The sequence below is a fragment of the Chiroxiphia lanceolata genome, chromosome 7 (assembly GCF_009829145.1).
Source record: "Chiroxiphia lanceolata isolate bChiLan1 chromosome 7, bChiLan1.pri, whole genome shotgun sequence".
Taxonomy (NCBI): Eukaryota; Metazoa; Chordata; class Aves; order Passeriformes; family Pipridae; genus Chiroxiphia; species Chiroxiphia lanceolata.
Window position 1 is genome coordinate 9,486,718 of NC_045643.1, and position 18,943 is coordinate 9,505,660.

Below are 18,943 nucleotides of genomic sequence, written 5' to 3' on the forward strand. Positions count from 1 at the left end.
TGCTTTTGACAGACATCCAAAATGTAAGAGTCTGATTTGAAATTAAATAATTCTTGAAAGAAGTGAGACATTCACAGGATAAGTCAATTGTGTTGCATTCCAAGTGCATATTCTCTTTTTGCTTCCAGATCATTTTTGGCCAAAATCTTTTCCTTTGAGCAGATCCAAGAGCTTAGAGCTTTGCTAGGAATTAAGTCTCATTTGAATTTATCTCGCATTTCCAACCAGTAGCCATTTTTTCATGCAGGATGATTCACCTATTGGTTGACAATGTCTTCCAGTTGCTTACCCTGACAAACCAAACAGTTCTGTGACAAACGAAATTTGTGCTAACCCAAAAAAGTCTTTGTATTTTGGTGTTCACTTCCAGAAAAATATTTACTTTCCTAATCTCAGAAGATGTTCTTGATGCTTAGGCTTCAGAGATTATAATTTTGACTTTCCAGTGCGCTGCTTGTGGTGTTTGGTCTCTATTCTTGCCCTTTGCCAGGGCAAGTGGCCTGCACCTTAACCCTGCTCAGCACTGCTATCCTGAGATCACTGAGAATTCTCTGATTGCTCATATGCACATTTATAATGAAGAGTTGTGTCAGTTCAGGATGTTGCACCGAAGGTCTTTAATTTTTAATTAGACTGCAGTTAATCACCTGAGTTGGAGTAGCAGGAGTACAAAGGTATATTCTGTGAAGAGGAGCAGTTTAGCAAACTGAGGGAGGTTTTCTTTACCTTGTGATCAATGAAGATTTCAAAGTAGAAAGTTTCAATAAGAACTGGCAGAAAAGATGTGTAGATCCTCTCTTCACCTTAAGTAAAGAAATGCAAGAAACAAAAGACTTGCAGGAGGCAGTACAGGAAAATACCACACTAGAGGGAAACCAGGAAGGTCAAATTCAATCGGAACACAAGACTAAACTGCTTTCGGTCTACTGGGACCATATACAGGAATCTGATATTGAAATTTAACCATATTAAAAAGGCTTAGTAACTTCTAGAATGCATGAATTAACCACATGAGCTCTGCAGTCTGTTCACACTCTCTTGATTAACCCACCCAAAGGACTCTGCAGTGAACAAAGCCACAGCTTCTGAGCCCTTGTTAGCATAACTTCCATTAACTTTTGAGGGGGGGAGATGGGTCAGCGAGCAGAAGGGATCTGAAAAGTTTTTTTTCTTCTCTCAAAAATGAGCTTGGTATATCAAGGACAAACACTGTGGTACAGAAAGATCTCCAAGTGCTTGATGATATATTATAATCAATCTCTAAAGTCAGAAAACAAATACAAGAATACAGTTGGAAGAACACTCTAGAATTTGTCCTGCGTTTTTCAGAAGAGTGAGTTGAGAAAAGGATGGATTATAGTTGCAGATTCTGCAGTCAAGGGAAGGACCAGAGGGAAAAAATTGAGCTTCTAACTGTCATGACATTTCCCTGGAGGCTGCTTTGGTCAGTTGAATCGAATTAATATGGTTTGCTTGAGGAGCTGGGATCAGAGTGTTTGTATCCACTAGAGTTTTGAATAAAAACCTTTGGTATGACAAGGTACCTTTATTTCTACTAAGTGGAAACAGAAACATGTTCCCTAGCACAGAGATGCTGTTCCTACAGACTTTGTGGGGCTGTCTAAAGGATAAATAACTTCTAATAAACAAACTAGCATGGATAAGAGAAGCAATACAGTCACATTGCAGTGGCATTTTGCCCAGTTTAACATATTCTTTCTCAGTAGAGCTGAGAATTAGCATTTGTGGGATGCTAGATAAAAATAACTGTACAGAAAAGTTCAAAACTCTCCAGGCTGTACCTTTATAGACCTTTGTTGCAGCCTGTTGGAATATTTCCTAGATCTTGATAGAGTTCTGCCATCAGCAAACCCTGTCTGAAGATATAAGTATTGAACTGTAGTGATTCAGTCTCTTAATCAGGGTCACCACGGGAAAACGTAAATAAGACCAAAAAAACCCTCAACAAAACAAAAAACTCTTTCAAAAAATCTGTTTGGTGCTTTTATTTAACCCAATGACACTATTAAGACTTTGGTAAACATCTCACAGTGATTAAAATGTGGATAACTTTTTAAATTAAGAGTAAAGATCTTTTATTGTAGAATAACTTTGTAGCTGTATATACATCACATGTTCAATCTACATTCTCAACTGTCATTGCAGAGCAGTCCAAATGCTTTATTACAACCATGTTATGTAATTAAGTGAATAATTACATTACTCTAAGTGCCATCATGGTCTGAGAACTGAAACAAACAACTGTAAAATCAGCTGTAATTATATAGTTCCAGCATGATTGAATATAATGCATTCTATAAATGCAGAGTGCTAGCCTTTGTAAAATGGCCCAGTTATTAATTCAAAACTGCCTCTATTATCCAAAAAGGACATGTATGTCCCTCTCCTAACAACTCCACAATAGAAAGTTTAGGTGTTATATTGATTGTGTTTGCTTTAAAACTGATCTAATGACAGTTTTTACCGAACAGATATGCAATAGTTGAAATTCACTTTAACTGCTAAGATAATTGCTATATGCTCACCATAGCATTAAAACACTGAATGCATTTCATAAATGGATAGTTATGTTGCAGTTTCTTTTTGATATGTTTCTGCTTAATGGTGGTGTGGTGTGAGCACTGTAATTATCGTTAGCTATTAATTTCTTATTATTTCCTTGGGATTTTTTTTGCATTTACTAATGTTCTATAGTATAATGTAGTCCTTGTTCAATTAATGTTTGCCAGTTTTATGTTTCCCTTACTGAATACATACGTACAGTGTGATACCATTAAAAGCTTATGGTTAATGGAAAATATAATAAAAAAATCCCTTTTGAGGGAACCAATACCTGTTAATCTAAGATGAACTAATGCAAAGAAACATGCTTAACTTAAAATGCATCTCATTGTAAATGTGACTGAAGGAAATCAGACATCATCTCTATAAAATGAAGGTTGGGGCAATGCTGTGCAAGGCTGTGCCAGCGGGGATGTGGCAGTTAATATTTCTGAGGCTGGAAGATAACTTGTTGGAAAGTAATGAATGCATTAGAAGCTGCTGTTAAAATAGGATGCAGGATTGCAGCTTGTGTCCCAGTCAGTCACTTCACTAATATCTATGCTGGAAAGAGAAGAAACCCTATGAGAGAAACCCTATGAGAGGGCAATAGTTCCCAGCTATTCACTCAGGACTAGAAAGTTATTGCATTTGCTACTAAAGAAGAGGAGGGTATTAATGATAATTAGATCAACAGTTAATAAGTTCCTAATATGTAAGTAGGTCAAGAGGAGAAGGGATTGTGCTGCTGTGCACAGGAACTAATAAGCAAGCAGGGGTTTAGCCCTGCAGGGAGAGGTTGGGGAGGTGCTTCAGCAGTGCTCGCTGCAGGTGAGTTCCAGAGTACCTGGTGGGATTCCACAGTCCTGCTGAAGTGCAGCCACGTCCACCCGTGACAGTTCTCCCTTTCAATCATGTTAATATCATGTACTCTTAACAATAGCTGTAACCCAAGCTGGGCTTGGGTCAGGCAGTGCTCTCTGTAGCTCCTAAATTCAGTTTGACAAGATATTGCCTCTGTGCAGGAGAGGCAGTTTTACTGGTTTTGTCTGGTTAAAAATGCTCTGTAGTTTCAAAGAATGTAAAAGAGTTGCTACAGAAAAAAAGGATGTGTAATAGTAGCCCTGTCAGTAAATAATGAAAAATAAGATAGAGGCTTTTATTTCGTTTTTTCAGCAGAGTAAGGTAGTATCTACTTGTACCAATTTTTTTCATTTAAAAAACTGGCAGGTACCCTACACAGTTACTGGGAAGAGGGCTTAAACATTGCTTCTGGAATGTCTTTAGACAGAACGGTATAAAACTGCAATCACAGAAGTAGAGGTCCCAAATAACCACCAAAAAAAAGTAGAATTTTAGAAGGGATAATGCTAATTTTACAGAATAAAATAGCAGCAAAAGCTCTGCAGGGTACACACTCTAGTCATACTCTTCTGAGGATCTGGCATTACAGCTGAAAGAGGGATCTATTAAAAAGCAAAATTTAAAAAATATAATCTAACAGAGGTCTCAAAGTCATGACTTTTATTCTAAGAGTGAGGAAGTTTTAGCAATGCTTTCTCTGATTCTAAACCTTTGTTAATATCTTTCCAATTTTCAAGTATTAGGGGAAAGAGTGCTACTATTTCTTTAGGTAAGATACCAGGAAATGCTGAACAGCTGGTTGTGTTCGTATTTGAAGGGGATACGCACATCAGCCCAATCTCCTCAATTACATTTACTTTGTTACTTTGTATTACTCCTACAGTTTGGTCTTAGGAGCTTGACGATAAACATGGTTGCAGAGGAGAAGAACGTCAGATGTGCAGACGTTCCTTACAAAATTACATGGCCTTTGTGGCAGAGATAATGGAAAGAAAAAATAATATTAAAGCATGGTTCTTTCTATGCCGCCTTCTTGATGTTAACAGTGAATTCAGTCTCCAAAAAGGGATGAACGGGAGCTGTGTTACAGAAAGGGTGGCAGAACTTCTAACCCTGTGAATTCCTCTGAGCATTCTCAGATCCTGCATTCAAAGAAAGAAGTTATTGCACAAGAAGTTTAAAAAAGCTGCTTCATCCTGGGCAGTCTTGTCAGAGCTGTCAGGCAAGAGTTTGACATAATTCTTTCCAGTGTCTTTTCAGCTGTATCTGCTCAGAATGTCAGCTAGAGATAAAGTGGCATTTTTAATTGATTTTTCAGAACCTTTTTTTGTCTGATGTTTTGTGTTTGGGCTGAATCCCAGGGTGTTTTTAGGCAGTGTCTGATAATATCTATGAAAGGAGACATGTTTATCAGCCTCACATAAGATGAATGGGGTGCAGGAAAAAGGTAAGGCACTGAAGCGATACAGCTGTGTGAATGAGTGATTTTACAGGCTTGTGGCAGCTTAAAAATAAAAGTAACTTTGTTCAACATAAGCATTATTCTGGGATTGAGCAAAGTTATATAAGGTGCTGGTATAAACACATATGAAAAACACATCCACCTTTCAGATGTCACAGTCCTGTGAAAGCAATGCTCAAACACCTGGGAAGCTATTTCAGACCAATTTCAGAAAGCGAAAGGTAAAAATATAAAATCCAGTGCTGTTTAAAATCTGAAAACACAAGACTGGAGGGCTGTCCATAGGGCTAGAGTGAGGAAGCTTCCTTGTAACCTTTGTCAGGGAACAGAGAGGTACCCAGTTTTAAAACTGGTGAAGCAGATGAGGACTTTAAACATAATTGTATCAGCATGTCTTCCTGACGGCAATATCTTCCTACACCTGTTGTGAACCTCGTGCAGTCCTAGTAAAAATCTTTTGTCCTAACTAAATCGTATTATGAAGTCATTCTAATAGTGTTTTGCCTACTTAATTGTAACATTTCAAAAGGTACATGTGGCATGGCTTATTCCCTTGCAGTATCAGGCACACTTGCTTCTATACTGATACTTAAAAAAGGAAAAACCTAAACAATAAATATGATATAACCAATGTTTTTATTTGGGTTTAATCTCAAAAGTATACCTAAGTGCTATTATTGCCATTAATTTTTAGTGAATGGCAGCATAATGACTTCAACAAGGTCTTACAGTACAGTAATATATCTACCAAATCTTACAGCTGCCTTTGGCTGCCATAACTTATGCAACCCTATCAAATTTAATGAATATGCCTAAATTCTAACCTCATTAGTAGATTTGCTATCACTAAAGTTCTGTTAAAACACAATGTTTTGGCTTTGTAACTTTCATGTCTTCCCAAAGTTTAGAAGTAAAACCAAGTCAGTAGATTCCGTTACATAATTCCAAGTGGTTTGTCCTCAGGACTGTGCAATGCCAGTGTGGCAGAGTTCTGTCATGGAGGATTGTCTGAATTAAAATTGATACTTCTAAATCCATTTGAATGAAAGAATCATTAAGATTTTATCTACATGGTGATCCAGGAAAGCTTAAAACAAATCAAACCAAATTAGCATCCTATGTAGGCTTCTCACTTAGAAATAAAGTGACCTCAGCTCACCATAGTTTCACTCTGCTTTTTCTCCTTTTGTTTATTCTGCAGTGCTGTGTTCTCTGTATGTCTGAAGAAGACACCAAGATGAATTTATTTATTTCTCATGACATTTTCTAGCACTTTGGATAGTTAGCTAATGTACTATAATTTTAGCTTATGCTCTTTCAATTAGAAAGACAAATTTCTTGTATTGCTCATTTGCTGGCTGTTTTCATGCTGCATTCATTATCTGTCTTGTTCCACAGGAACAGGCTTTTAAATTGGGAATGGGTCAAGAGAGCACACTCAGAATGACTTCTGACAAGCAGCTGACATTTTTCTGCACCTAAGATGTTCTAATCTTCATGCTAATAAGGACATTTATTCTCACAGAGTTTAATAATTGTTGATGGCTCTAGAAATAAAAAAGTGGTACTTCAGTCACGAGCAGTGCCTGCTGCTGCAGAACGTAGGCTCAGTGGAGTTGCAAACAGCCAAACAGCACTTCTAAATCTGGAGACTATGCCTGTCTTTAATGGAAAATGTTAATAAAAGAGGAAAAATCCAACTGTGCTTTTTATAACTAAGTATCTTAGAATTAGAATTTATTTTTTACTCATTAAGGGACCATGTGAAACAGTGAGAACAGTTAAATGTGCATATCTTTGTTTTTGGAAATTAGATCAAACAGGCATTTTTGTAATATTAAACCTTTATGTGTGAAATGGCATTTTTAGAAGTGTTTGAGGGGCATGAGAGTAAGAATGCAGGCAGTAATAATATTAGACTGCATCACAGAAATCTAAGCACTAGGTTGTCACAACTACTTTTTCAGCACTAGAGCCTGATCTAATAATTGTAATGGATATTGGTGTGGTTCCTCAGTAATGAGATGATTTAGTGAAGCCTATCTATGCACAAAGGTTTGGGGTTTTATTCTTTTTTATTTTGTTAAAGGTGACAGATGAAAGGCAAAATAAGCTTGTTGTTCAGAATGCACTATCTGAAATGGTCTTTTTGTTGGAACACAAATGTGGAAAAAGAATTGGAGCAGAAAGCTTGTATCATTGTTAAATTAAATTTATATCTTAAGAATTTTAGAACTAGTTTATGTCTTGCAATGATAACATTTTTGGACATTCAAGCCAAATTTGACCAGCCACCAGCTGATGTCTTTGTACCTGTTTAGGCAGTTAAAACCAGGTGATGGAGTGTTGCAAGTAACCAGAATGTTTTTCAGAGATTTTGACCACATGTGGTGTCAGGTATTTGGTACTTATGTTGGCCATGTCACTGCTCTTTAGGGGTTCACTTGTGCTATCTGCATTTGAAATGGGTGATTCATGTTTAAAGCTGATTTCTGATTAGATCTGTTGACCAGTGGGGTTTTTAAAGGCAGTATGACTGGTGACCTGAGAGGCTTCTATTAATTATGGAACAAACCTTAAAAAGTAGATGCCTAACAATACAAAGAAACCAAAATAAAAACAAAAACCAAACCCAACCAAACAGCTGAGAAGCTGAAGACATACGGGCTTAATTTTATCCCTTCTGAAGTAAAGAATTGGATAGGTTCTCTACAGGATATTTTTTTATGGTTTTTCTGCCCGGAAGAAATCCAGCTTCTTCAGTGTAAACAGTTGGGTCAGTGCTGAATAGAATGGCAGATGTCAGGAGAAAGGTGGACAGGGAAAGGACAGCAAGGAGGGGACCAGTGGGATGGTGAGAGATGTGCCACAACAGCACTGTGCTGCTCTGCAGCCCTTAATAGGTTGTTGTGCACAGTGTGTCATTCCAGTTACATATTTCAGTCTTGCCACATGCTCCTACAGCACACAGTCAGTTTTTGCCACCCCTTCATCTTCTCTGAGTAGCAGTCCAGTGACCTGTATGTAGAAACACTTTTGTTCCTGAAGAGTGCCTTCTGCCTTTCCCCTAGTGATGCACTGCTCCCAAAAGTATCTTTATGCAGTGACAGTCAATGAAATCCACGGTACTTACAGCAGCACTAAATTTATATCAAACACTAGTGTGTTCCCAAATAAATGTTTTACTCTAGACTTGGATGTAAACATTTGCACTTAGGTGACTACATAGACATATATTTTTAATTTTCAATAAAAAGAAAATATTATTGTCAAGAAGTACGCAGTTATTCACCTATGGCTTCTTGCATGAATGATTTATGTTCTATCTACACACAATTTAGATGTAATTTATATGGAGAAGCCACGAAGGATGCCCTCTGTGTATATTACACAAAATTGGTATCTATCAAGATTGAATGCTTGGCACACAACAGGGCAATTGCCTGCAATCTGGAAGTGAGAAAGCCATAAAGAGGAGCAAGAAAGCAGAAAAAAGCACTCACATCTGCATAAGTGTGTGAATATGGCTGATGGAGTGACTCAAAATCATAGCAATACTTTGGGGGAGTCCTGAGCTGGTTTATCAGCTACAAAGATATCAAAATTACCAAAGATGAGTACAAGAGAGAATTGATCAGGGATAACAGGACAGCTTATGAAAATTTTACCTGTATGTTATACATTAGAAAAGACTTCATTTTGGTCCAGAAAAGATGTAGCTGGTAGATAAGCAAACAGCATAGCAACTGGATGTCAGGCTCAACCAGTATTCCTTTGAATGTTTGCTCCTAAATAAAGAACAAATATTTGCAGAGAGATGATATTTTTTCTGAGTAGAAGTAGGCAGGATTAAATGGCAATAAATCAGCAAGGTGTATTTTCTGGTCTTTCTGTTCTTGTGTAGCTTTAAAGTAGAAAAAAAAATCATCTTTTTTTAGCTTTTGATTTAGGACGTGCAGTTTCAATGTCCGTGCTCTGTGTGCTACCTGTGTGAGTTCAGACAAAGAAGGATCTCTTGCTCTGGTCCAAAGGAAGCAAGCTTGGGAATTCTCAAGTGTGCTGCATGCTGAGGTGTTTCAGTGATGTTTGTCAAATGCTGTGTGCAGTGCTGGCTGTATAACACTGCAGTGCAAGTCTGTGCCTCCTCTGTGCCTCCTCTTTAATGTGCATCTAGGTCGGTTTAGACAACAAGAGCTAAACCTCTGGTTATATGAAGGGGTTTAGGTACAGTGACTCAGTCCCAACCTCCTTATCCTTCAAATAAATGTCCCTTTAAAGCAGTATTTCCAAACACTGTCCTGCTGAGCAGCTGTCACACTGTGCAGTAGGTTGGAAGCTGCTGACACCAGGGGAAGCACTGAAACATCTTCTTGATGTAAACCCCCACATCCACTGTCTTGAAAGCAAAGAGGTCCTTGGGTAATTCAGCTGTGTCTTTGAAGACAAAAATGGTGCCAGTGGTATTGGTAGCAAACTGCCAGCAGGTATGAAAGAAAAGGGCTTGTTGAAAGGCACACATCTGAGGGAAAGGACCACTTGACTTGTCAGGCACACTGCTGTCACCTGCTGTTTAGAGACAGGGAAGTCACTGGATGTCGGGGGAGGAAGGGGCTGCTCTTCTGGAGGGATGGGAAAGCAAGATGAATTGCTTTCATGGACGGAGGTTTTTCTTTGTGTCACGCTTAATACCTGAATGACTGATATTGTTCAGGTCTGTGTTGTTCTGTGAGAGGATAAAACGTTAGGGAAGGAGTTGATGACCACAATATACATGGGATGTGATGTTTTTAACTTGCTCTGCAGTTAACAAACTATAAATAGAAAAATGAAAACCAACAAGGCTTTGAACTAGAAAGTGTTCAGACACTTTAAACACTGTTCTTCCATCCTTAAGAAACCAGATGTTTTTGGGCCAGGTTCTTGTGAAACAGTGCAAGTCCACTGATATTAGATGAAAGATACTACTCTTACACTTTTTTTAAAGAAAAATGTTTCTATTCCATTGCTTGGCAGATCAGTAGAACTCATCTGTAATACCAGTGACAACTAAAGCTGCATCCCAAATGGTGAATTCTGTAGTTTGTTGTGATTTCACCTAAATGAAAAAATGCTGTGTGAAGATATCGGAACTATGAAAACTGAACTTTTAATATTGGCTCTTATTACACTTTTGGCACCCTAAATTATACTCACAGAGATAGCCACATATTAGACTTGCATTTTAAAATGCTACATTTAAGAATAGATAAAAAAAGAATTGGAAAAAAAAGAGTTCTGAAGGTCACAACAGGAAAGAAGATGGAATAAAATGGAAAGCTTTTTATTAAAAAAAAAAAAAAAAATCCTGAGAAGATATTAGAGTTGTGAGACACTTCTGTGAGGAATAGGCAGTCACCCTGGTTGTGCAGCTTACCTGCAAGGCAAACAGCTGGTAAAAACAGTTGCTGGTGTTGTTCATTATTAAAGGCATGCACGCAGATTGTGCAAAACTGCCTGGAAGCAGAATTGTACAGGAGCTTAAAGTGTCCATCTTGTTGGTTCTTTCCTGGGAGCTGTGTCTGTGTTGCAGGATACATTGATGCAGTGGGGATAGATGCAATTAGTTAAAAGGATGTAAACATCTAAAACCAAAAATAAACCCCCACGATTCTAAAACATTAGAATGGGTGTAGATGCAATTTTCTAATATATTTCAGCAGTGAACACTGGCATGCAGAAATCTTCTGCCGTTTAAACATCTTTGGTATTTCTAGTCCCTGTTTAGCCTCTGGGCCATCTGCCCTTGGTGCCAGCTCAGCTGGGCATCTCCAGGCACGTCATTAGATCCTGTGCTCTCTGCCTGGCCACCGATAAGCCTCCCTGGATGGCCCGGGTGCAAAACGTGCAGACAGTGTTTGATATGGTCTGACTATCAAAAAGCACTTCAGGGCTGGAGTGAGTGTAGCTTTGACCATGTTTTGGTGAAGGCTGACAAACATGTGGAAAGCTCAGCTCTCTTTGGGGGCCAGGAGAAAGGAGAATAAGCCAGTTGCGTCTGCAGTAATAAAAAGACAGTTTCCTGCGTGTGTATCAGAGAATGGAAACTTAGAACGTTTTTAGCAATATTTAGAACTAATTTCTCTTTAGTTTTTTTTTTTTTTTTTACACTACTGTAATTTGATTAAATAAAGCCATTCCTTATCTATTCCCACATAAGTAGGAGGCAGGTTTCCAGGGCCGGCATGGCACGGTTTTTAATCTAACAGCACCAATTCACCAGCAGGTAGTGATATTAATTTTAAGCAGTTTTGTGAACTACTGTGGATTGCGCTTTTAAAATCACTGAGTGTTGAAATGTGTTAGCACTAGTGGAAAAAAAAAAATCTTTCAGGAGGATCTTATTAGTTTACTCACAAGATAAGAGCTAAATATTATATGTAAATAGAAATTCTCTGCAAACTAAAAAATCCTTACATTTTTCTTTTGACTTTATAGTCTTAAGCAAAATGAAAACTTTCTGAAGTCTATTTGTTCATTCAGTTTAAACTAAAAATATAAGCTTACAAAGGACAACTGTCTATGGACTCTTTCTACAGGTTGTCACTGCAGCAAAACACCTATATACACAAATTTAACTGCATTTGTGCAGCCCTTGTTGAACACTGCTGGAAGACAGGGTTTTTCCCTCAATTGACCTGCCTTTAAGGAAAGCCTTTCACTAAACTTCACTTTCCCTCTGATAAACTTACTTGTTTTGGTTATAAGAATCTTGTTTCTATGAAAACTCTAAAATGCATTATCTGCTTTTTCTCATTTGCTGTATTTATGACAATGGAGTTGCTGTTCTTTAGTTACTGCTTGTGATGGTGCTCTGCTGGCTCGCTGCTGAGCTGTTTGTTAGGAAACAGCACTACAAAATGTCAAGGGGTTTTTTTTCTTATAAAGCCAGAGAGATACTAATGTATTTATGGCAACATCAATTTATGAAGCATTATTTATGTGAGCATTAGATTAGTGGTATTTTAATGTTATTCTTCAAGTCACATTTCTCAAGCACTAAAAATGTTAGAGAACAAACATAAAAAAACCCCAAACATTTGGCTGTTTTAAAAGCATTTATTCTGTAATGCACAGGAACTGAAAAGTCTATTAACTTAATTTACTGCCCAGAATAGATACCTGCACAGAAAAGGACTTTCATCTAGACAGACTACACATACCCTTGATGACAATATAAATTCCATGTAGTACAAAATACAGAATTTCTAGCTAAGAAATTATCCATTTTTTTAAATGTTCCTTTCAATTTAAGCTCTTAAATGAGAAAGTTTCACTTCCTCAGGTGCTAGTCAGGTATTATTTGGCCTTGCTTATCACTAAATAGTTTAGCCACCTATTTAACTGGGAATTTGTGTGTCCTTTAAAGTGCACTGTAGAAACAGTATACATTCACAAACATTTTTAAAAATAAAAAAAGCAAATAGGCACAATTCCATGAAATATTGCTTTTCCATGCTGAGACTAGAACACTGAAAACTTGTTTTGGTAAACTGGTGTAGAATGATACTGTTACTGTCAAAAGTAAACTGGCATTTTGGAGTTGGGAAGCCAGCTGCAGCGATTCCCCCCAGGGTAGGAGGCAAATTCCTTCCTAGGACTGAAGGTAAAGTTGGTTCTCACTATGCAGCTGTAATCACTCCTGGGGGCTTCTTGACCTCATGAAGCCTCTCCCCTCATGTCCATGTTCTCAACCCAAATTCTCAGACAAGTGATGCATGCTCTGTTCTGGGGGGTGTGAGCTCAACACAGGTTACACATGTTGCAGCTTCTGTTTGCTGCTTCCAACAATTATAAGCACGTGCACTGTCTAGAAAAATCTAAAATACTGATTCACTAGTCAGCGAATAATTTCTCAGATAGTATGGTATCTGATTAATAAAAAGGCTCACAGGTGAATTATTTGTTTTTCCATAGTTTCTACTTGTTCAAGTAATCTCTGTAACTGAGGAAAACAGAGTGATATTTTTGAACTGAGGGTTTAGATTCTTTCATATTGCAGGAGCAGCAGGAGACCAGATCCACTTCCGTGACATTACAAATGCAAAGACACTTCTTTGTGGGAATATGAATCACCTAATTTGCTTGTGACTAAAGAATGTACCAGCTTTTAAGAGAGAAGCTTAGGGAGGAAAAGAAGTCACTAATTAGCAAATGTATTTGTATGCACATTATCGTGACTGATTTATATGGCAACAGCCATATAATTCTGAGGACAAAATTTGTGTGCCAACTTTGGTCTTTTGAGGGCCTTTTTCAAATCTCTTTGTGCACCGTTCTGTACAATTTAACAAAAATATAGATAAAGCTTATAAACTATAATTCTAGGTTTCAATATACATTTCTTAGTTTTCTTTAAAAGTGTAATTCGGTTACTCTGTACCTTGGTAATATATATTTGTATAAGACAGCCTAGAAATTATCATGTATAACAGTATATTTTGTCAGAGATCTGTCAAAACAAAGCCTTCTTTAAAAAATAACTTTGCAGGTGCTCTCAAACAGAAATATCCCCTTTAATAAGTGTTGATCTCCACTGGTAAACAAAAGTGCTCTGATTTTCATTACTGATGACATTTAATAGCTTTATGCTGAATATCCAGGACAGCAGAAACCCTCGTTGCTGTCAGAATTAGTAAAAGCTGACAAAGTATTGTTTGCATTAGAGATTCTTATATCAAATATAGAAAAAAAAATAAAAAAAAATTCTATTTCAAAGTTTCTATCATTGAAACTATGCAGGGGAAGGGGAATGAGGTATTCTACCAGGCAGTGTAGCTCTGCTGTTTTATCTCCAGTAAATAATATTGCAGGGTTATTTAAAATCACTTAGGACTGGGCTGCACCACGGTGGCTGTTTGAGACTGGAAAGCAGGTGCCTGGTTTTCTTTGGGTGGGTTTGTGTGTCTAACAGGAGCTGCATTGGTGGGGTGGTCTGGCTGCTGGTGCCCCTTGCCCTAGAACTGGGGGATAAGTTGCTGCAGGTCCCTGTTCTCGGGAGAAGCCGTTACAGATTTTGGCAGGGATGATGAGTCCTACCAGATCAGCCAGCGAAGCTGAGTTTACCTGATCCCAGGGCTCAATGGGAGGGGAAAGGGGGGAGCAGGGCAGAGGTGCCCTTTTGGTTGATTACTTGCCCTACAGCCTCTGATGGACAGTTGTGCCAAACCCTCTGCTGTGATATAAAGCGAGTGCTGAGAGCTGGGATTAAAACACCTCCCTACAAAATAAATGTTTGGAAGTCTGATCTCTCTGCTGCTCAGGCATTTAAGAGCAGACTGGACTAGGAGACAGTTTGCATTCTGCTTTGGTTGTAGAGACTTTCCCATGGTGGTGTAGTCCTCTGCTTAATACTCTTATTTGTCATTTGGTGGTAAGGAAGGATGGAAATCAAGTATTTTACTAGAATTACTGTAAATAAAAACATTTCTGGATTATCGAAGGAAGGGAGAAGTTTCTCTTTCAAAAGAGGTAACGTTGCTTCCCTCAAATTCTGAAATATGGTCTAAATAAAAATAAACCTAATATGTTCCACCCAGCAAAATTCTTGGACTGAATAACACAAACAGCAAAGACTGAGGAAAGCTGCCGTGAAGGTGTGCTGTGTTGACAGACAATGCATTTTTAGCAATGTAATTTACTCCTGTTCAGCTTTACTGACCTTTTGAAAGATTAAAATAAAAATATTATTCTCTGTGGCCTGAGTGATTTCAGCTGTTTCAGCTACTGTACTCAACCACACAAAGGCTTCATATAAAAGAAGCCCCAAGGGGATACAGGGTTGAAGAAATTTCTAATGGTTTGAGGTCTGATTGTTATAACCCTGAGTTGTAATGGTATACGAGGGTGCAGAAGTAAGAGGGTTGTTTATTTTGTCCAGGTTCAAGTGGTATATTTTTATTTTATTTTTGTGCATAAAGAAAAAAAAAAAAAAAAAAAAAAAAAGAAGAAAAAAATTATTTTAAAGCCCTGTCCTGGGAAATGCAACCTGGGAATCAAAACTGTGGAAGAGGAATGTTGTTTTTACTCAAGACTTCAAGATTAATTTTTTTCCACAGGATCAGTTTTCCCTGCTGTGTAACTTGCCCGTGGTATGTGGTGCCACACACACCCATGGGGCAACAGCCTCTGTGTGGCTCCCACAGCTGCTGTTGCACACTTGGAGCTTGGATGTAAAGCATTCCAAGATATGCAGTGGTTATCTGGTATTTGATGTGGAGAAGGGAAGGAAGGAAACTTTTGTTACCTGGATGGACTTTTGTCTGTTCTCTTCCCTATTCTGACCACATTCTTTGGAGTTTTATGGCTCTTCATTTGATGATGTGTTGACCAGGCAGCAAATGACAAATGATAAATGTTTTTTGATGGCAAGTGCATTTGCCATTGCACATAGATGTCCACTGGAGCAGACACTTAAGTAAACATGACCAAGGTAACATCTGATGTTCCACCATGACAAAAAGCTGCATGGAAAGACCCAGTCCTGTCCTTCCCCAGCCCTAGCAGAGCACTGCTACACTTGTGCCATGTCCCCCTGCCCTCTGTGCATTCACACAGCCCAGGTGAGCACCGTGATCAGCATGAAAAATAATCAACAACAGTAAACTCTGTGCCCCAGTCCAATTTATCATGCTGCTGTACAAACACTTTTGTCAGAAATGCTGGGCTATGAAGGATAAAATTTGAGTTCCCAGAAAATAACACACAGACAAATTCAGAATCCGCATGAGCCATTAATCATATGACAAGTCAGAAAAGGAAAAATATGATCAACTGCCCTAGTATTTGTCATGTCTTATATCAGATTTATTATTTTTAATGTGTTTTTCTTTGCAACTCAAAGTTCATTAGTGTTCTACCCTAACAAAATAGTGACATCCTTTAACTAGAATAACAGGAACTTACAGTTGAGAAATTGTGAGCAGGATGGTTTTTGAGTTAAATCCTCAGTACTGAAAGGGGTGAAGGGGATGAAATGAAGAAATTTCTGTACCAAAGCAGAACAGAAATCAATCTAATTTAATATCTTTCCCTGCCAGTGGCCAGTGCTGGGTACTTCAGGAGAAGATATGAGAAAGACTGTGATAATTGCTTTCACAGGAAATATTTCTTTCTGCTACTTCTCTTATATTTGTGGCTACCATATCTTGCAATACAATGCATTAAATCCTTTCCAAAACTTTATTTTAAGCATCTTTTTATAGTACCTCTAAAAGTTCTTTTCATTGAAATAAACATCTGTTCCCTTTAAAAGAATTGAACTGATTTTTTTGTCTCAGTGATACTCATTCCATAAGATCTCAGAGGCTTATTATGCTTTGAGTGGGGACATATTTACCTTCACGGGTTTTTAAAATAACTGTCTTCCAGCTTCACAGAACAGATGACAAAAGAAGTGAGAGAAGTTCTCATTATAACTTCTGTATTGCTTAATGTTCCATATAAATTATCGTGTCATAGTGCTGTGGTGATGTACTTAAAAGGATTATATTTTTCTGAATCTGAGATTTCTTAAAAAAAATATATCCAAGAAATGGAAAATGTCTGTGAGGAAAAGGAATTAGTATTTCATGTAAAAGGATGTTAAAACACTGTCTTTTTAGCTGCCATTTCATTATTGGCTTTGCTCATTGCAAATTGTTGCATTTCCAGTTTTTTTGGCTCTGAAGTTATACCTGAAAGAGCACATCCACACACTTGGATACTCATGGGCATTGTCATCATCACCCATGTCATGCTGACAGCCAGAGAAGGGTTTGCCCCCAGAATGCAGCTAACCACTAGAAGCACATTGCCACAATGTTGACAGAGTTTGGTCCTCAGGGCCAGTTTGAGCTCAGGCATGGTTTTAGTCATGTCTTATCTTAAGCTGATTAGGATCAAGTTTAAGATAAACTGAAGAAGCTATTCTTTCTCTGAAAAACACATGTCCTTGCAAAGTGTTGTGTGAATTGAAATGTGTGTCTTAACAGCTTCCTCACATGGATTTTAGGTTCTTGCAACTCCAGGATGTGCCAGGAGCTTTGGTTGTGCTTTGTAGCAGCTGGTGGTTTGAGGTGTGCCCAGGCAATGCTGGCATGCCTCAGCAAACTGGGTATTTTGTGGTATCTGGAAAAAGACAACCAGGTGCTGAGGGGGTCATACTGCACTGTATGACCACCAGGTCAGACGTGGAGTAGCTGTCATGTAGGTGTCATGCAACTGAACTAGGTGGAATTTTTATCTCAAGGGATCTATGCCAGCTCACATCAGCTGAGAAACCAGGTCTTTTATGTTCTTTTCTTACAACATTACAATAGAACAGTAAATATAGGAAATGTGCACAACATATCAAATTTTCTTTATTTTAGGGATAGTGGTGCTAATTGGGTGCTTGAAGTACTCAATACTGCATTTTCCCTGAATGCTTTAGTTGTTCTCTAACACTTTGTTTTTAAACTGAAACAACAGATTTATTCTCACAGCCAGAACATGAAGACAAACTATCAAGTCACCCTGCTGTATATAGTTGTGAAAACATAAATTAACCTCAGGCACAGTTATTTGAGTGCATTTCATGACCCTTTTTTAAAACATTAATGAATGTTTAAAGTCTTTTCCCTATGTGGCTAACACTCTGTTAGTTCAATGCTAGATAAGACACCGCAGTTTTGCTTTATCACTTGAAAAAACATTGAGACAGAATCCCAGCTGATTCTCAGGAGATGACAGCCTTCTACATTTATGCCAAGAAGATTAAGACTAGCATGTTTGTGATGGCTAAATATAGAGTTTTGGACAGCCTTTTCCAAAGGAAAGGTACATGATGAAATACTTGCTCAAGAGCACTATAAATGCATAAGCAATTGTGGGTTTGATGAGGTGAAAAGACAATGATTTCGGACTCAAACGTGTTGAGCAGTTGTTAGTGTATAATTAAGCCACTTGCAGGCTGCAGCTGCGTGCATTTACCTCTTGGTTTGAAGACAAAAGGGTTTGAATTTTTTGTTGTTGTGGTGTGGAAGAACTGGAAGTGCTGACAAGGAAGCCTTTGTATTCCTCTGAGGAGGGCTTTGTATTTCTCTGTATATTTCCTTCAAAATAATGTCTATCATTGTTTGCAATTTAAATACCACCTTGCAAACATCAGGTAGTAAAAATGGTTTTGCAAACATTTAGAACAACAAGTACGAAAAAAAGACATTATAGAGTCAGCATAGGACAATTATTCCCACACGCTGATGACAGTTTCCTTTGCAACAAACAGTATTCCGAAAGTTGGATTATGACTATAACCAAATTCCATGCATTGTCTTCTCTTACTATTGCTATGCTGCATCATGTATAGGAAAACTGTAAAAAATAGCATGTAGTTTAGAGAAATGCTTATGGGCTAGCAGAAAGCATCTGATCCTGTGGGCCTGCCTTCTCTTGTAAGGAAAAAAGGATCAAGTCCAACTGCAAGTGAAATTGTCCTACTGATGCTGTTGTGTTTCAGGCTCTGGGACTGATGTATTCAGAGTTCAAGTTGTCAGTTCTTGTCACAGTGCAACAAAGCTAGCCAAAAAGATCCACTAAACCAGTTCTGTACCCTTTAATAATTGTCAAAGGGAAACAAGTTTTGCTGTACAGACATTTTCATTATTTTGTCCATAACTACTTGTTCCCCAGCTTGCTCACAAACATGTACTTTACCCTATTTTGTTGACCTTCCCAACCATCATATGTATTTATCCTCTGTCACAAGACTGTGCTGGGCAAACTTATCTTTTGCTCTTTCTTTCCTGACCTCAGACTCGAGATACTCCCACTTTAAAGGCAGTTTTCTCATTTCGGTGCACAGGGTCTTGACTATTTGGATCCATGAGACGCCTCAGTACATCGAATGGATTTTTGTTTGCTGACTTCTCAAGCCTGTCGTACAAGGAAGGTTAGATACAGAATGTGCAGAATAATAAAGGCAAATTTTAAATGATGTGTGCCAAAAGATTTGTGCGGCTGCTGTGGAGGATAAAAGAAGAGGGTAGCTCTCTGTCACAG